This window comes from Mytilus californianus, unplaced genomic scaffold (assembly GCF_021869535.1).
Source record: "Mytilus californianus isolate M0D057914Y unplaced genomic scaffold, xbMytCali1.0.p SCAF_10, whole genome shotgun sequence".
Lineage (NCBI taxonomy): Eukaryota > Metazoa > Mollusca > Bivalvia > Mytilida > Mytilidae > Mytilus > Mytilus californianus.
In genome coordinates this window covers 47,755,327-47,774,741 of record NW_026262582.1, presented here as the reverse complement: position 1 = coordinate 47,774,741, position 19,415 = coordinate 47,755,327, and positions in this window count along the sequence as shown.

Here is a 19,415-nt window from a genome sequence, read left to right as displayed (position 1 = left end):
GTTAGTGTTGCTCAGTCTTTAGTTTTCTATGTTGTGTTTTGTGTACTGTTGTTTTTCTTTTGGTCTATCTGTTTTTGCCATGGCGTTGTCAGTTTACTTTCGACTTATGAGATTGAATGTTCCTTTGGTATCATTTGCCTCTCTTTTTGCTGTGCGGGATGTAAAAATACGCAGCCACGTCCGGTCATAATAGGGATGCTAAATCCAATGCCTCGCTAAGAGAGGATGCCACGCTCTGTGCACGTTAAGATTCCATGCAAAAACTCTTGGAGAGATCCGTAGATGGCCTGTTGCAATTCAAAATGTCTGTCTCTATCCAATATACCCTGATTTTCAAGTGACAGTCAAACATTTCCAACCTTCATTCCGGAAGTTCTCTTACCTGCATCACGGACGACCTCTATTAAGTACCTACATATTGTATTTATTGTTCATTTTTTCTCGTCCTGAACAATAAATCTAAATTACATAAGAAAAAGCAGCCCTGTGAGCGTGATTTAGAGCAAGCGCAGTTCGCTGGTTTTCCGAGGATTAAATAGTAAAAATAATTACAGTTTGAGATATATGTTTCAAGTCTGTTATTTCACCATGTTTATAGTTAATTTCTGATTACAATTTTTTCTTGGGTACATATAAATGCTTATTAAAAAAATGATCAATAAACAAAAATGGAAATAAGCTATAAAAAAATAGACAGATAAAGAAAAAAAATGAGACTAATAAAACAAACTAAATATATTACTTGAATAAGATAATAAATAAAAACTATAGACATAGATAAATCTGTCCAAAACTATTCTCGATAAAAAAAAACTGCCAGGATATATTCAAGGGTAGAACTATTAAAATCAGTTCTAGCTATTAAGGATAGAATCTGTTCTAGGCTAGATAGTTCTTGACAGATGATAAGCGCGGTTAGAGCTTATCCCATCCATGAACCGTTTTATCGTATTGTTTTATAATTGTACTTACCTAAGGTGGCTATAACGGTATTTAGATATAAAGCGAAACATACTGAAAATAGCATTTCTGAAAAATAAACAAATAGTTCAGAACTGTCCTTTCATACCTATAGAAAAGGGTGTTGAATAGCTAATTTTATTTTAACTCGTAATGTCTGTTTTCATTATAAATAAATCTATTCCTTTTTTTTTAAACACTTAAAAAAAAAATATATATGCACATGATACGACATTTTTCTCTCTTTTTTTTTGTGTCCAATTTTGGGCTTTTTGTGTGTTATTTGTATGTTTGTTTGTTTTTTCTATATAAAAATAAGGAGATGTGGTATGATTTCCAATGAGACAACTATCCACCAAAGTTTAAATGAAGTGAAAGTAAGCAATTCTAGGCACCGTACGGCCTTCATCAATAAGAAAACCCTATACATATACATATACATGTTTAGCCGTATAGTCGGCTATAAAAGGCCTCGACATGAAAAAACTAGCGACCTTATTCATTACAAAACAATTTATGGAAAACAAATATGACAGACATGATACAACGACAACCACTGAACTACAGGCTCCTGACTTGGGACAGGCACATGCAGAATGTGGCGGAGTTAAACTAGTTTGAAGGCGCCAACCCTGCTCCTAACCTTGGACAGTGATACAACAGTACAACATCAGAACAAACTATAAAATTCTGTTAAAAAGGGCTCAACTCACCTGATCGATACAAAGCATAAAAACACAGACCGGACGTGACAGGGTATTTAAACATCCTTTCACAACAAATCTGAGGGTACTCGCAGTTACTGACAGCGAGGTCAAAGCCAATAACAGCTAATAAAAAAATTATGTATCTTAGACTAACATATCAATCAATACAGATCCAACACCCAATGGATTTAGCGTAAAGACGTCGTTAACAGTCAGAGAAAATTATATATACAAACCACGACCTTGTGCAATGCCAAAATATAGGTACCGACAGATTGTAGTCCCGTGAAAGTGAATATGTGTATAACAATAATATTAAGTATAGTTTTAATATACTGATAACAAAATCAATACTTATACCAATAAAAAAACAATATTCAAAGGTTTAATTACAGTGTTGAATTGATAACCTTTTAGAATACGTTTATTTAAAGGATTGATAAGTTTACCCGGGTCGTATCTCAATTTCCGGGTTCGGTAAATAACATCACTGTAAAATTAAGGATGTGCTATTCCGTTTGAAATGAGTTTTCTACAGGTACAGCCAAACATCCAAACCAAACCTTTGTATCTATGATAGAATTTAGTAAAGGTATTAAGTAATTTCTGGTAAAGAAATCCCTGACGTTATAATTTACCAGTAATATTACGCTAATAACTTGTCCCGGAGACTGTCATACCCCACTCTGTGTCCGACATATCCCAAAAATGATCACACGTTACAACCTGCCAATTTAAGCTGCTGACTAAAAATGCAGTCTTTCTATTATCATCGACAAAAGGTCCATCAGTCGAATAAGTAGATAGTATAAACTAGTGGATTCTGTGGAATCCCTCAAGAATGCTCTCGTTAAATCGGAACTGAATATGACAAATTCAAATGAAGTCAGGACGATAAAACGGACGAGTGGCTAAACGAACGGATGAATAGATAGACGGAGGAACAAGTTGGTCGCAATATAGTCACCACTAAGTGGGGGTGTAAAAGGTATACAGTCTCCATAACCATGAAGGTAATACAAAACAAAATTTCTGTCAATTAAAAGAAAGCAAACAGTTTGAAAGGAGAAGATGTGTCAAAAGCAATATAATTTGACATGAAGGTGGAAGTGGAATTTCTATGTTTTGCAAGATAAGTTTGGTATTAGAGGTTGGTATTTTTTTGTCAGGTATTATTAGAAAAATCTTGACTGCATAACCTTAGGTTATGTCGTTGAAGTACTAGTATATATATTCTCAAAATAACTACAAAACGGTGTAACCATTTATTTATATCGAGAACAAAACAATATAGATGGTAACACATTTTGGATGTTTCTTTTATTTATTCCGCAATGATTGTAATTTCAAAATGTATTCTGGACACTGCAAAATATCATGTTGTTTGTTCCTGTTAACAAGACTTGAACTTTTAAGAGCTTGAACTATTATATAGACACTTGCATTTTGTTAAAGACCTTGTGATGTTTTAACATATTTTTTTCATTTGTATTTGGATGTCTCTTCGTCTTCTCATTTTTTCCAATGTATTATCGAACCAAGGTTTGGTATTTGACAGAAGTTATAGTTATTCCATTAATATATATGTAGGTATATAAATGCATACCGCAGCTTTAAAATAAAAGTAAAATTGAGAACGGAAATAGGGAATATGTCAAAGAGACAACAACCCGACCAAAGAATTGAACACAGCCCAAGGCCACCAATGGGTCTTCAACACAGTGAGAAAATCCCGCACCCGAAGGCGGGCTTCAATAAAATCTTTAAAAAAATTCCTTTTTTGCCATTCTGACAAGATTTGTTTTGTTTGCTATCAAATTTGTGGTAAACGCTCCTTTTTGTAGAGTCCCTATCTTAAAATACTTTACGGTTTACCAGCTGGTTGTCTATCCATAATAATTATTCCTCGTTTTAAGTTCATTAAGTTTTCATATACGATTCTTCAATAACTGTATAAAAGCTGTTTGATGCCCCCAAAATATAATTGCTGAAATATCATGACATCAACACTATTATAACAGGTTTTCAATACTTTATTCTTTCATCCACAGATCGCATATGTTTAGCTTAGAAGCTTAATCTGAGTAACTATAAATAATTTCGAATCATGTCGTTTTTTTTTTTGTTTTTTTTTTTAATCGCACTTTTTGTTTGTTAATGGAAGGAGATCTTATATAACCATGATAACAATACATTTAAATCTAACTTTATATACTTATTTTAGATTTGTTGAAGAATTTACTGGTGGTCTTTACTTGTCCAACAGGAAATATTACATGCATTTCCATGACTTGTTGGACTTAAAACTCTTCAACGGTTGCATCTGATTAAACCAGATAGGTCCCAAAGGTAAAGCCAAACCCCGACAAAGAATCAAACTTATGCATGAGGCAGAAACGTCCAATAATTCAAAATGAGTTCCAAAATTTTATAGCAGCAAATTTCAATAATCCAAATATTCGTATGCTTTTGCCAGTATCAAAGTAGTGCCTACTGAACTGGTGATACAGTAACAGTCGACAGGTAGAGGCATTTCTCTAATTCTTACCCGATTTATCCTTTTCCTGACCTGCTGATTATTTTTATTTAATCAACGTGTGGTTCGTTTGATCTTAATTCTTCATTGGTTAAAATTTGATTATTACGTCAAATTTTCTTTCTTTCTTCTGAATTTCCTATTGTGACGTCATGAAAAAATGCGACCAGGTCTGATGACGTCAAATAGAAAGAACACATCTTTTTGGAGATCATTCGAAAAAAGGATTAAGATTGTCTGTAAATCGTCCAAAATTATTAGAGAAACAGATTCCACCACCAAATCTCGTGCAATACGATAATTATCCACTCTCGAAGTTAAACTTTGAATATTTAACTATCTCGAGTGGATAAATATCGTATCATACTCGATGCAGTGGTAGAATCTATTTAGAGCCTGTTGTAGCTATAATTAAATATAAGTTATTAACGACAATATCCCATCTTTAATGAAGCTGTGATACAGAAAATCACAAAACATATGATTTAGACTTCATTGATTTCATTCCCTTAAGTTGTATGAAATTGATTGTTTATCGTTTTCAATTTTCAAAAGTAAATTGACTCAAAAGTGTTCTAGACTGGGAAACAAAATCAGTTACTCTTGAAAAGCGTCTCTTTTTTTTACAAGTAATAAAAATAGAAAAAAAATATGAAAAACATTGCCAGAAATGTTTTTGAAAAATGGCATTCGTTTACATGATCATACAAGTATTATAAATACTTACTTTAAAAGTAAGAATGCACATGATTTCAATTTTGTTATGGACAGCTTTTGGTGACGTACATGTATGTCATAATGATCTTATATATAAATTAAATTAGATAAGGAATAAGGGTTAATTTATCATTTTCAAATAAAACACAAGGTAGTTACATGCATAAAATATGCGCCTATGGCATGGTATTGGTTGCAAAAATTTGATATTTTTCATTTAAATGCAATATTTCTTATTTAATTGGTATATTTCTTCATTTAAATGCAATATTTTTTTATTTGAATGGTATATTTTTTCATTTAAATGCAATATTTTTTATTCAGATGGTATAATTTTTCATTCAAATGGTATAATTTTTCATTCAAATGGTATAATTTTCGTTCAAATGCAATATTTTTTATTCAATTGGTATAGTAGTTTTTTTTATTTATATGCAATAATTGCATTATGGGAAATTCTTTGACGTCATAAGGTCAAATTTGCAACAACATTTGTGATTGGTCGGAAATTGTTTGGATTTCTCCCCTTTCTTTCTAAACATGGGTGACCAAGAATTAAAAAACGAGTCAGAATATCGCCCCTCTAATTAAATCTAACGTTCGTGCGAGTCCTGCACTGGCTGTTAAAATCTTGTGGTCATAACTAGTATTTCTATTGCAAAATTTCGATGGTCAAAACGTTCGGTCCACTTTTCAAAAACCGTTTCATTGTATATGGATTTATATGCAAGTATATCGTTTTTTTTTAAATAGATTAGACACCGTTGGTTTTCCCGTTTGAATGGTTTTACACTACTAATTTTTTTGGGGCCCTTTTATAGCCTGCTGTTTGGTTTGAGCCAAGGCTCCGTGTTGAAGACCGTACGTTGACCTTTAATGGTTTACATTTACAAATTATGACTTGGATGGAGAGTTGTCTCATCGGCACTCATACCACATCTTCTTATATCTATATACAACGTAAACCAGACGTTTCTCAGACTTTTTTCTTTTTTAAATAAATCCTTTGCCGCGCGTTGTGTACTGATTGATAACTCAGTCTGGGAGAACAAGATTTATTCCAGTACCAGTTGTAATTAGGTTTGAGCAAACTTCCAGTAATTGCAAATACTCTTATGTCGGTGCTTTGTGTCTATTGTCTTAATGTTAGTTTTTTTTTGTGTGTCTCGTATCGATCTTTTGAGTTAATTTGCTGATTTGTGCAGGCTGTTATTTTATTGTACTGTTACACCACTGTCCCAGCTTTGGGATGGGTTGCTCACAAACATGTTGTTGTACTGTTACACCGCTGTCCTAGGTTAGGGGGAGGATTGGGATCCCGCTAACATGTTTAACCCCGCCACATTCTGTATGTATGTGCTTGTCCCAAGTCAGGAGCCTGTAATTCAGTGGTTGCCATTTGTTGCTTTGTTATACATATTTGTGTTTCGTTCATTTTTTTGTACATTAATTCGGCCTTTAGTTTTCTCGATTAAATTGTTTTACATTTTTGATTTCGGGGCCTTTTATAGCTGACTATGCGGTGTAGGCTTTGCTTATTGTCGAAGGCCGTACGGTGACTTATAGCTGTTGATTTCTGTGTCATTTGATCTCTTGTGGAGAGTTGTCTCATTTGCAATCATACCACATCTTCGTTTTTATATGCACCCTGCCATATTCTTTATTTGCCTGTCCCAGGGATGGAGCCTGTAGTTTAGTAGTTGTCGTTGGTTCCTGTCTCGACTCATATTTGATAATTTGTAAATTGTTTTGTTATGTATAATTAGGCTGTTAGTTTTTTCGTTTGAATTGTTCACACTTTTCATGTCGGGCCTTTTATAGACGACTTTACAGTATCAGGTTTTTGTCATTGTTGAAGGCCTTACGATTGTCTACAAAAAGCATTTGTCTACATGACGGCAAAAAGCTCTACAGAGCTTATGTTTGTAGTATTTCATGTAACCCGACTTAAAATAAATTTTTCTTATCTTATCTTATCTTATCTATAATTGCTTACATCCACTTCATATTTGAACTCCGGTGGATAGTTGCCTTATTAGCAATCATATTCCATCTCTTAATTTTTATATTATATACGTGACTTCTAAACTCGTGTTTTCCTGAACAAGCATGAAATAATTTTCACTGGGCGTTAAAATTAGCAACAAACAATCAATCAATTTAAACTTGTGTTAAATAAGAGGAAAACCATTTGATATTTATTTATTTGTTGGGGTGGGGACAGAAGGATTTCATATATGAATATGGTTGCCTGGTAAGAGCTGAAAAATAGGCATGATAATCGACAGATTGAAATGAATAATAATGCCCTCTCTTCCCTTCCCCATCCTTCATCTATAAATTTAAACTGACCACCACGGAATAGCCCAATAGTGTTGAAAGTAGCGTTACACACCAATCAATCAAAATCCCTTCCCTAGAATATCAAATAATCGTCCCTTAACTGTTATTGTCCGTATAGTTCTTATATTTATCCAGCTTATCGTCCTATAGGGATGTCCTACTAAGGCTGTCATACCATAAAAACGTTTATAAAACAGCCCACATTCTAATATATCTGCATTCATAAATTTATTAATTTCATTTAGACTAAACGACGCCTTTTTAGTTTGTTATGTGCCTGTGCCGTCAACCTATCAAAAAAGAAGGGGTGGATGAGAGCCATAAGATCTTCCCAATGCAAACAGAAATGGACTTCTTCTGGCTCACTTCCGAAGAAAAAAAAAACGCGCCCCATTGATATGTTTTAAAAACGCCTTGCCCCTAACCTTTTCTCCAAAAAAAATGGCATTATCAAATATATAAATATATATATAATCATCAAAATTAAAATGCTATTGTATTTTTATAAGACCTACTTCATGACATGACATGGGGCATGGGGGGGGGGGGGGGGGGGGGGGGGGGGGGGGGGGGGGGGGGGGGGGTAGGGGGTCAGTGAAAAAACTATATGAATTAAGTTTTTTTTATCCTACATTGAACTTTTGATGTCGTCCCTAATGTGCAAAAAAAAAATAGATAAGGGGCGGGACCAAACCTATAGATAACATAATAAAGAAATGATGAAATATACAGAATACGTTGATTGACTTTTGGTTGCCTTATGTCCAGTGGCAAATATGTCGCATGTTTAGGACAAATATAATAGAGATCAAAGGATAAAGAATAGAGTGAAATGGTAAAAACTAAAAGATATAGAATTATAGAAACGATCTTTGATCTGAAACCCCTACCCTCACACACACACCATAACAATTACTGCCAATACTCGCATATATACATCTCTATACAAATATCTAAATTTGAACCTTCTCCCCCTCCCTCTAGACACCGAGGTTTTGGGTCCGCCCCTGTTAAATGTGTCTAATTATATACATTTTGTACGGGTCTAGATAATAGCTAAACGTACAATCATATAATTTGTTGGATACCTAATTATATTATATAATGTGTCACAAAATAAACTTGTATACCCCCCTTCCCAATGCAGTATTGAAAAGTAAATCATTTAAAAGTCCTGAAGATAAAACATGTTTTGAAATATTCCCTGCATACTTATTTATGCAAAGACATATAGTAATTATTGAACTACTGTGCCGGGGGCTTGAAAAAAAATCTATTTAAGGGATTCGGAGACGAGAGCAGTAAAAAAAAGCTCAGCAACGAATCCTAAATGTAAAATGATTTGCAGCATAAAAAATGAAAGCACATATTATAGATAGTATTAAATATGAAGTTCACGCCTCATATAGTGAAGTCCTATGTCATAGGACTATTGTTGTAACATGGGTTAGTAACTGGTTCCAATTTATCCTGAATTGGCTTTATTAAAGAATTAGTTCCGGAGTATAACAGCTTATGTCTCTACTTGTGGGTTTCTGGTTCTGCTGTCGTAATTAGGTGATTTTTTTTCTACATGTAGTAAAAAAGAGGGGGCTTAGTCCAAATAATTGTAACGTCCTGGATGCTTTTTATTCTTTTTTCATGTGTGCCTTCCTGCAACGTCTCTGAGGATCAAGAAAAGTAAAAAATGATATAGCACTAAAGAACGTCATGATTACATGTATCTGGACTTAGAAGGGGGAGGGGGGCTAGCTATGTATTTTTTTTTTATTTCAATGTGTTGACTGTAGGAGAGTTTCTTCAGAAAAGGTTTTCGTTGGAGGTGTTTTTGCCATGCACGCAGGCATCTGTTTCTATCCATGAACAAGTTGTGTGTCAAATTAATTATTATTACTTGTCACTCGCATTTTTTGCTCGTCCTGGCCATTATTGGCATTAGCAGCCAGTGCACAAACTCGCACGAACGCCAAATTTAGTTAGAGGGGCGATATTCTGACGCGTTTTTTAATTCTTGGTCACTCAAGTTTAGAAAGAAAGGGGAGAAATCCAAACAATTACCGACCAATCACAAACGTTGTCGCAAATTTGACTTTATGACGTCACAGAATTTCCCATAATGCAATTATTGCATATAAATAAAAAACTACTATACCAATTGAATAAAAAATATTGCATTCAAATGACATTTTATACCAATTGAATAAAAAATATTGCATTTGAACGAAAATTATACAATTTGAATGAAAAATTATACCATTTGAATGAAAAATTATACCATTTGAATGAAAAATTATACCATCTGAATAAAAAATATTGCATTTGAACGAAAATTATACCATTTGAATGAAAAATTATACCATTTGAATGAAAAATTATACCATCTGAATAAAAAATATTGCATTTGAACGAAAATTATACCATTTGAATGAAAAATTTTACCATTTGAATGACAAATTATACCATCTGAATAAAAAATATTGCATTTGAACGAAAATTATACAATTTGAATGAAAAATTATACCATTTGAATGAAAAATTATACCATTTGAATGAAAAATTATACCATCTGAATAAAAAATATTGCATTTGAACGAAAATTATACCATTTGAATGAAAAATTATACCATTTGAATGAAAAATTATACCATCTGAATAAAAAATATTGCATTTGAACGAAAATTATACCATTTGAATGAAAAATTTTACCATTTGAATGGAAAATTATACCATCTGAATGAAAAATTATACCATTTGAATGAAAAATTATACCATCTGAATAAAAAATATTGCATTTGAACGAAAATTATACCATTTGAATGAAAAATTATACCATTTGAATGAAAAATTATACCATTTGAATGAAAAATTATACCATCTGAATAAAAAACATTGCATTTAAATGAAAAAATATACCATTCAAATAAAAAAATATTGCATTTAAATGAAGATATATACCAACTAAATAAGAAATATTGCATTTAAATGAAAAATATCAAATTTTTGCAACCAATACCATGCCATATGCGCCTCAATCATGCTGTGGTACCCTTAGACTTTGATCTCGGTCCCCTTTTATTCCTATATTGCTTATACATGATAATTGCGGAACGCTACTTTCATTCACAAGACTGTGTTGTGAAGAATTTCTTAATCACATTACGTCAAAACGGAGTGCAACAAAGTACATCGATAGGGAAAAGACCTGCTACTCATATCATCGTGATCACGTGATCAATCAAGTTAAAATTTGTAATCAATGTCAAATTAACAAAGGGGACGTGTTGAATATACGAGTGAGAAACATTTATCTTTTTTATACCCTTTATAGTTTTTGTCTTTAGATTTTTGTAGGGGTTATATAAAAATCACCATGTTGCTTCGCCAATCTGTCCATCTATTTGTCTGAAAGTCCGTCTGTCTATTCGTCCGTTTGGAGACCCCCCTAAACGGCTAGACAAAAGTCTATGTTAGGCAGTTGTAGAGCACTACCTGAGGATATACATAACGGGCTACAATTCCAGTCTGATTTGTTGTAATTGAGATAATGGCAGGTATCATTTATAATCTGCAAGATACTAATAAAATTCCCACGCCGAGATGTTCTTTTGTGAGTTCACTAACATTTAGAGTTGTGTTGTTCTGCTCCTCCCCCTTTTTATAGATTTAGTTTGAAACACTTCGTCCCCGAAAGGTAGTGATGAATAAATAGTATAAAAGAGATCCATTTTCAAACCAGCATTATACCAAATAAAAAATAGTTGATATTGTATTGATAAAATAGCACGCGGTGCAGATACAAACTTTTTTTTCAACACAAGATAAGACAGACGATATTTTGTGGATTATGCTACTCAAGTCAAACAATTGCAGATACAGCTATCATGTTTTGTTTGTTCGTTTGGTTTATTTGTTTGCTGTTGTTTCTCTATCTTGTTTACCCAAACGACATTGTTACAGCCCACTATAGCTTGATCATGGTTACATGTATGTAGATGAAATATATAATTTATTTTCATAAAATTATTAATACATTTGTAACTTCTTTTTTAGTAATTCAAATTAAAAATGAACGACTATTACAGATCATTGCATGCTTTGATAAAATTCTTAAACATGTCTGATAAGGATTAAGCTCCGCCTTTCAGCTTATCAAATTTAGTAACTTCCTGAATGAATTCTATGGTTTCCTTGTTCGTTTTAATATATCATCAGGTTTAATTAAATTATGACAATACAATAAATAAAAATATTAAAAGAAGACAGTAATTAAAAGAAAAAAAAAAATAGAAAAAAGAAATCAGGAACGTTTCAGTACAAAACAATCATTATATATATTACACATTATTTTTCTTCGAGTAAAACTACTCGTTGGTGTTTATATCTAACTATTTGAAACAAAAAATAAAATGAGAACTTTCAGCAACAGGTAAGGACATGTTATATTACACGAAGCAGACTCTTGATTCATTACATGAGGATATCTCGGTTGTTAGTAGACTTTTTATTGCTAAATCTTTATTGCTGGGGTAATGTTTTGTAGACTTTTTTTTTCTTATCGTTGTTTTCTTTTTTGTCATGATTTGTTCTCTTCCGACTTATAAGGGTTGATTCTCCCTATGATATTTTCCGCTTCTTTTATATAAATATTCACTTCGAGGGCTTGTTTTTAATTTTGCATATTTCCGTTGAGGTATCATGTCAAAATACGTCTTTCGAAGACAAAAGCTTAATATTTATATATAAGCAAAAGTGAAATATGCAAAGCTAATATTTCTACGTTTAACACTGACGTAGATCTTTTGAAAAAAAAGAATTATCATAAACAAATTTGACAACTTAAGTAAATATTTCATTTTATAGAAATTTGTTCACCAACTTTAACTTTTTTTGTTGTATAAAAAACATCGCATGGTTACACTTTGAAAAGCCTATAAACCATAAAAATACCTAAAAGGTTTAGAATTTTTCTAACATTCAACAACACTTTTTTTTCTATACACTTACCTTTCATATGTTATGTTTTATTATTTGTCAATGATTCTCAATTATTATAATTCCCTTTTTTCAAAGAATCGTACGTTTCAAATGTTCTCAATCTAATGCATTAATTGTAAATATTGCTTTCTCGGATAGTAAAAAATGATCTGCATTGATAACATCGATGGTTTAAACAGTCTAAGTACTAAGTACTGAGTTTTGACTGGTTAATCTTATTTAAATCATCTTAATCAAAACGCACGTTCCAAAATAAAACATTTTTGGGACGTGATTTTTAATAAACTAACTAGAAATTTTAAAACATGTATATAACAATGTATAATTGTTGTTAATAAATATGTAAAAATAAAATTGATATAAAAAAAAAAAAAAGAAAGTAATACAAACAAAGGTTTATTATTTTGCAAAATAATGTTCAACAAGTTTGTCGCAAGTTAACGCAGATGAATAAGAATCCGATAGTTTCTGAACGATTCTGCACATATATGTTGGCTTTGAAGACAGGCTGCTGTCACGACAAAGGACATGATGTCGAAAGTTGGAATCACGTTCAGGACAATTCGTAAATTTGAACTCATTTGTTTTTTTTTTAATTTGACCAATATTTAGGTTGTGATACTGAAAATGTAAGATTGTTACTTTGATTAACATATATATTAATAATAAGAAGAAAAGTTTTAGTAAACTTTCTAATGAAACAAACGAATTTGGCTTTTAAGCAACACATATATATATATATACGAGTCTAAATTGAAAACAACGTTCAAACCTATGATTGCGTTGGTTAAAAACCGCAATTTTTATACGTGTGCATTTAACACAAATTTCTTGGTAGAGGGGTCTAAATCAAAAGACCAAAACAGTGAAAAGTATATTTTAACAAAACGCATTTGACTAACAGGTCGAACAACTGATGTTCTTAAACCCTGCTGACTGCCATTGACGATTGCCAAATAAATTGATCACCATATGTAATATGGATCTTATATCTAATTTAATACCAAACACAAAACAATAAACTTGCGGAAAAGATGGTATACCGCAAACATGAGGTGCAAAAATTTGTACACCATATCTGGATTTCGACAATTAATGTCTCTTCAGTGATGTTAGGGATCGAAACGGTATTTGGAAGGCAATATAATTTACCTCAATTTAGGATAGACTTTTGAATTTTAAAGAGTCGAAATAGGATGAACGGATCATATAAACCCGAAGGAAAATATAATACAAGCCCAAACGAAAAAATATAAATGAGTCTAAATTGAAAACAACATTCAAACCAAATAAATTGATCACCAGATGTAACATGGATCTTATATTTAATTTAATACCAAACAGAAAACAATAAACTTGCGGAAAAGATGGTATACCGCAAACATGAGGTGCAAAAATTTGTACACCATATCCTGATTTCGACAATTAATGTCTCTTCAGTGGTGTTTGGGATCGAAACGGTATTTGGAAGGCCAACTAACTAACTACAACTATCAAGCTGCAGACCAAATATTAAATCATTTCCTTTCGTAGAAGCCAAGAAAACTTTGAAGAAAGTTTCCTTCCCAAGGTTTTTGGACGGACGGGCGGACGGACGGACGGAGTCGAGCGGTTACTAAACCTGCTTTTGCCTTTGGCTTATCAATATCAATGTTCAACCATTGTTTGTTACCTTGTAAATAAGGTTGCATAAAGTACAAATAATTTTAACAATGCAAAAAAAAAGGTCTCTTTGTTTGTTTGTATTAATCTGTTTATCAAAACATAAAAATAATCATAAGTTTTACACACTTAATATATATATATATACTTTATCATGTTTATGGGTAAAAAAAAATATAAAATTGTAAAGACGGAAACAGATTACTTAGTCAAATAGTTAAAATTAAACTTTGTTTGATTTTACTTAATGATACTGACTAAATATACCTTAAACAAAACATGTATTGACTTAGGTACACAGATCATGTAGTATAATTTGATCAGAAATGAAAGTGAATTGTCCATTGCTTAGTACGGAAGAAGTGCATATCTTTGAAGAACAATTGCATAATATAACATTATTATCTTTGATGGTATAATTCAAAATATGATATACAGTTGTTCTACAATGTCATTATCTACTCCAGCCGGAAGAACTTGAGCTTCATACAGCCGATTACAACAAGGCACCTCATTGTCCAATCATCACAACATTACATATGCATGGTTTTTCCCCACTCATTCAACGTATTTTCAAATAAATCTATTTTCCGGCAAACAAGTAACTTTCGTTTTGAATTCTTTTTGAACAAAGACAAACCAGATTAAAATGACTAATTTTAGATTCCTAATATAATAAAAAAAAAACAACTATAATATAATAACATACGAAATCAAAACATTCATTTGTAGAAGTGTCCTTATAATTCATCTATCTATTTCATGATTTATTCGTCAAAATACACCTTTTGTGGACCCTCGTTGATTTGTATAGCGCATGAATATAGTGTGGAACCAACACAGGCAAGTCATAACAATTTTGTTCCCTATGGAGATACCGTTTATCGTCAAATTATCGGAATTCCAATGGGGACTAATTGTGCACCACTTAATGCAGACCTGTTTTTGTGTTTTTATGAGTTACAATTTATGACTAAAATCAGCAAAGACCCATCGAAACAACATCTGATACAAAAATGTATTAACAATTTTAGATATTTGATGATATATTGGCTCTCAATAATGACGACATCATTATGTACACTAAAAAGATTTATCCGGTTGAACTGAATTTGAATAAAGCTAATACTAACAATTAATCCTGCCCTTTCCTGGATCTTGATATTTATATCTTTAACGGGAAGCTTAATACTAAAATTTACGATAAAATAGATGATTTTTCATTTCATATAATTGTTAATTATCCATTTTTAGATGGCACCATCTTATGGTGTTAATATATCTCAACATGTTCGATGCGCTCGTGTATGTAACAATGTATTTGATTTTAACGAAAGAAATCTATGTATTACTAAAAAATTATTACATCAAGGGCCGTGTCAACGAAGATGTCTTAGGACTAGGACGTGCCTTAGGATGGTCTTAGGTCACGTCTTAGTCCTAAGTCAGGTTAACGAAAGTATCCTAAGATAAGATATGTCCTAAATTTGGTCCTATATTTATGATATATACATAGGTGTCTTAGGATGGTCTTAGGATAGTCATAAAAGCTACGATGTCCTAAGTCGAATTAAAAACAACAAATATGGTCTTTAGTAAGTATTTGAAGAATTTAGCTTTGTGAAGATACTATCCCATGTCTTCTTCTTAATATTATTCGTCGCATTATTTGATAGCTTGCTGAATAAAATTATTCTATGCTTATTTACTTCGGCAAGCAGAATTTAATAATAATAATAATTTCCTTCGTTTCAACAGGATACAATATTTATTCCAAAAACTAGTTTACAATAAGGTCCATTATATACATATATTACAACATGAAGTATAAGATTAAATAATAAAAATACTAAATACAAATATTAAACTATTATACTGTAATTGGAATTACACAACATTTTCTTCAATATACGTTTTTTAAAGATTCAATTATGTTACATTGTTTTAAATTTGTAGACAATTTTTTCCATAAAATGCTTCCCGATATCAACAAGGAGCGTTTATAGTATTCAGTTTTAGTTTTTGGAACAAAAAGCATATTACAAATACTTTAGATATAAGAAGATGTGGTATGAGTGCCAATGAGACAACTTTCCATCCAAGTCAAAGTTTATAAAAGTAAACTTTTATAGGTCAAAGTACGGTCTTCAACACGGAGCCTTGGCTCACACCGAACAGTAAGCTATAAAGGGCCCCAAAAATAACTAGTGTAAAACCATTTAAACGAGAAAACCAACGGTCTAATCTATATAAAAAACGAGAAACGAGAAACACTTATGAACCACATCAACAAACGACAACTACTGAACATCAGATTCCTGACTTAGGACAGGTGCAAACAAATGCAGCGGGTTTACACGTATTAATGGTACCAAACCTTCACCCTTTTTCTGAAACAATAGTGTAACATCACAACATAGAAAGACACACTATAAAATGTCAACTGAAATAGCTGAACTCAATCAAAGGACATATAAACACCAGTGAACATACACTGAACAAATAAATTTGACCTATGATACAATGTAAATTTGTCTGGTTGTTCTAGAATTAACCTGATCGCGGCTTATGTCCAAATACATTGAGATATTTCGGAGTCATTTGGTGAAGTACTAAAATTGCTTTTCTATATACAAAATATTCTGAAATGGACATCAATCGCAGCTTTCGAAAAAGTATGAGTGACGATGTTTTATTATTACGCTCATCCATTTAAAATTATTCATGCTGCCCTTTTCAAAGCTTAATTATTCTATCAATATTAGCAGCATTTCTGAACCTGAACAAATCGTACAACAATTATAGAAATGTGGAAAACATTTGAATTTAGGTATCAGAAAAATTAGGAATTATTTTCTTACTAAGGCTGATTCAATAAATGTAATGAAATCGAGTGGACCTATGGACAAAACTAGTTTATATAGCTTAAATTGCAGCACGATAATAACCTGTGACAATTTAGTATAGTTGTTGTATGAAATGTATTTACCATTTCTAACACTGTATATAATAATGTATCTATTAGCATTAGTAGTACGTAAAAACTTTATTTTGCGTATCTTTTTTATTCACTAAATATTCAACCTCCTCCATTTACAAATGTACTGAAATACATTAAAGTATATTTCATTTAGTTCTCTACATATTTTTATTAATTAACTAAATGTGTTAGGATGATCGTAGGACAGTCGTTGTTAGGACTGTCCTAAGATATCTTTTTTTTTAAATCCGAAGTCATGTCTCAGACACGTACTAAGACCATCCTAAATAATGTTATAAGACATATCCTAGGATACTTTCATTGACATGGCCCCAGGGTTTTCGATATCACAAAGCACAAAAATGTCTTCATTCATATCAAAAGCTAACCAACCTTTTAAAACGACTTATTCAGAAGGAATATAGTGACGATACTTTTGTACTGTCCCAGGTTAAGGGGGGGGGGGGGGGGGGGTGGAAGGGGTTGAGCGATCACAAACATCATGTATAACCCCGCTATATTCTTTATGTGCATGACCCAAGTCATAATCCTGTAGTTCAGAGGTTATCGTTTGTTCATGTCTGTCATATATTTTTTTTTGTTAATTGTTTTGTTATATTAGGCCGTTAGTGTTATCAATTGAATTGTTTCATATTTTTCCTGTCTAGGCCTTTTGTAGCCGACTATACGGTATGGATTTTTCTCATTGTTGAAGGCTGTACCAATATCAATCAATCCCAACGGTATTAAAAGCATCCGACATTTACAGTTGAGCGATCACAAACATGTATAACCCCGCTATATTCTTTATGTGCATGTCCCAAGTCATAATCCTGTAGTTCAGAGGTTGTCGTTTGTTCATGTCTGTCCTTTGTAATCCGTTACTGGGACACACATAAAAAAAATTGGCGGTGTATCTAATGATTCAATAGACATTGTAAATAATGTATATAGAAATTAGACTCCATGCACGTCATGTGCGTTTTATAAAAAAAAAGTACTTCCGCTTAAAATTCATTTTACATGAACAACTATTTATTCAGAGACTTCTACGTTCCTCTAAAATGGGTCTTTTCTCTACAGGTCAGTGTTTTAAAGTGTCAATGATCATTATTTTGACATAATATCTTGAGCGCAATCTGTATTTATCAATATGGCTAATGTTAGACGTACAACTGAAGTATATAATTAAAAAAAATATAAACGGCCCTTGAAATGCTAAAGAAACCAATATATTATAACATGTTTGCTTTGATGTGACGATAGAATCAATACAAATAAGTCAAGTACTTATTGTGCGTTTGACCTCATCACAACATTGAATAACAGATACTCTAATCATGTAAATCGGTCATATTACAAAATATAATCGCAAACTACAGTTTACATGTAGGTCCTAGTCTGAAATGTATGAACATAAGTGCAATGTTGGCTATCATTTTAACCATTTCTTCAATTTTATATTTCTAAAAGAAACATTAAGAAAAAAACTTAAATCTCTATTTTGTTATGACTGTTTAACCTCACCACATATGGTGTTTGTTCATTGTTGAAGGCAAACGAATAGGAAAATACAGTATAGTTCCTAGTCTGAAACTTGTAAAAATAAGTAGTACTACAATTTTGGTTATCATTTTGATCCCCTTCTTCAAGTTTGTATTTATAGAAGTTACATTCAGAAACGATTTGAACTTTTTTCTGACCGTACATGTTTTACCGGCACAGTATGTATGTGTCTAAACAAGTCAGGAGCCAGCACTTCAGTGGGTGTCATTGCTTGCTGTTTGACATATTTGTTTCTCATTTATTTTTTTGTCATACAGTTGTTGGTTTTCTCGTTTGACTTGTTTCAAATGTTGGTCATGTCAGGGCCTGTACTAGCCGACTGTATGTGTTTTGCTTACTGCTGAGGACGTACGTTGTTCTATCATTGCTTACATGCACGTCTTTTTGACTCTTGTAGATAATTGTCTAATGGGCAATTATATCGCATTTCCTTTTTTTTTTTTAGCTCACCTGGCCTTAAGTCCAAATGAGCTTTTTTTATCACTTGACCGTCCGTCGTCTGTCGTCGTCCGTTGTCGTTAACTTTTACACAAATCTTTTCCTCTGAAACTACAAGGCCAATATAACCAAACCTAGACACAAAAGTCATTAAGTTATCTAGTTTAATGGCCGATGACCCCGCTTGCCAACCAACATGGCGGACATGGCTTAACATAGAATATAGGGGTAAAATGCAAGTTCGTTCTATTATCTTTCAAACTGCTATAAATAGAGAAAATCTGAAAAAAGGCAGAAATGTTTAAAATGATGAGATCTACATATTTTGTATTAACTTCAAAACTGTCAGACGACTTCTTATAGGAGTTATTGTCCTTAAAAGGCAAAATTTACTGATTTTTTTTCCATTTGTTGCTAAAATTTGAAAAAAACTATAATAGATAAAGAGAAACTTGATATACCAAAAATGATCAACAAGACAAGATCTTAAACATGTTAAAATAAGTCTACA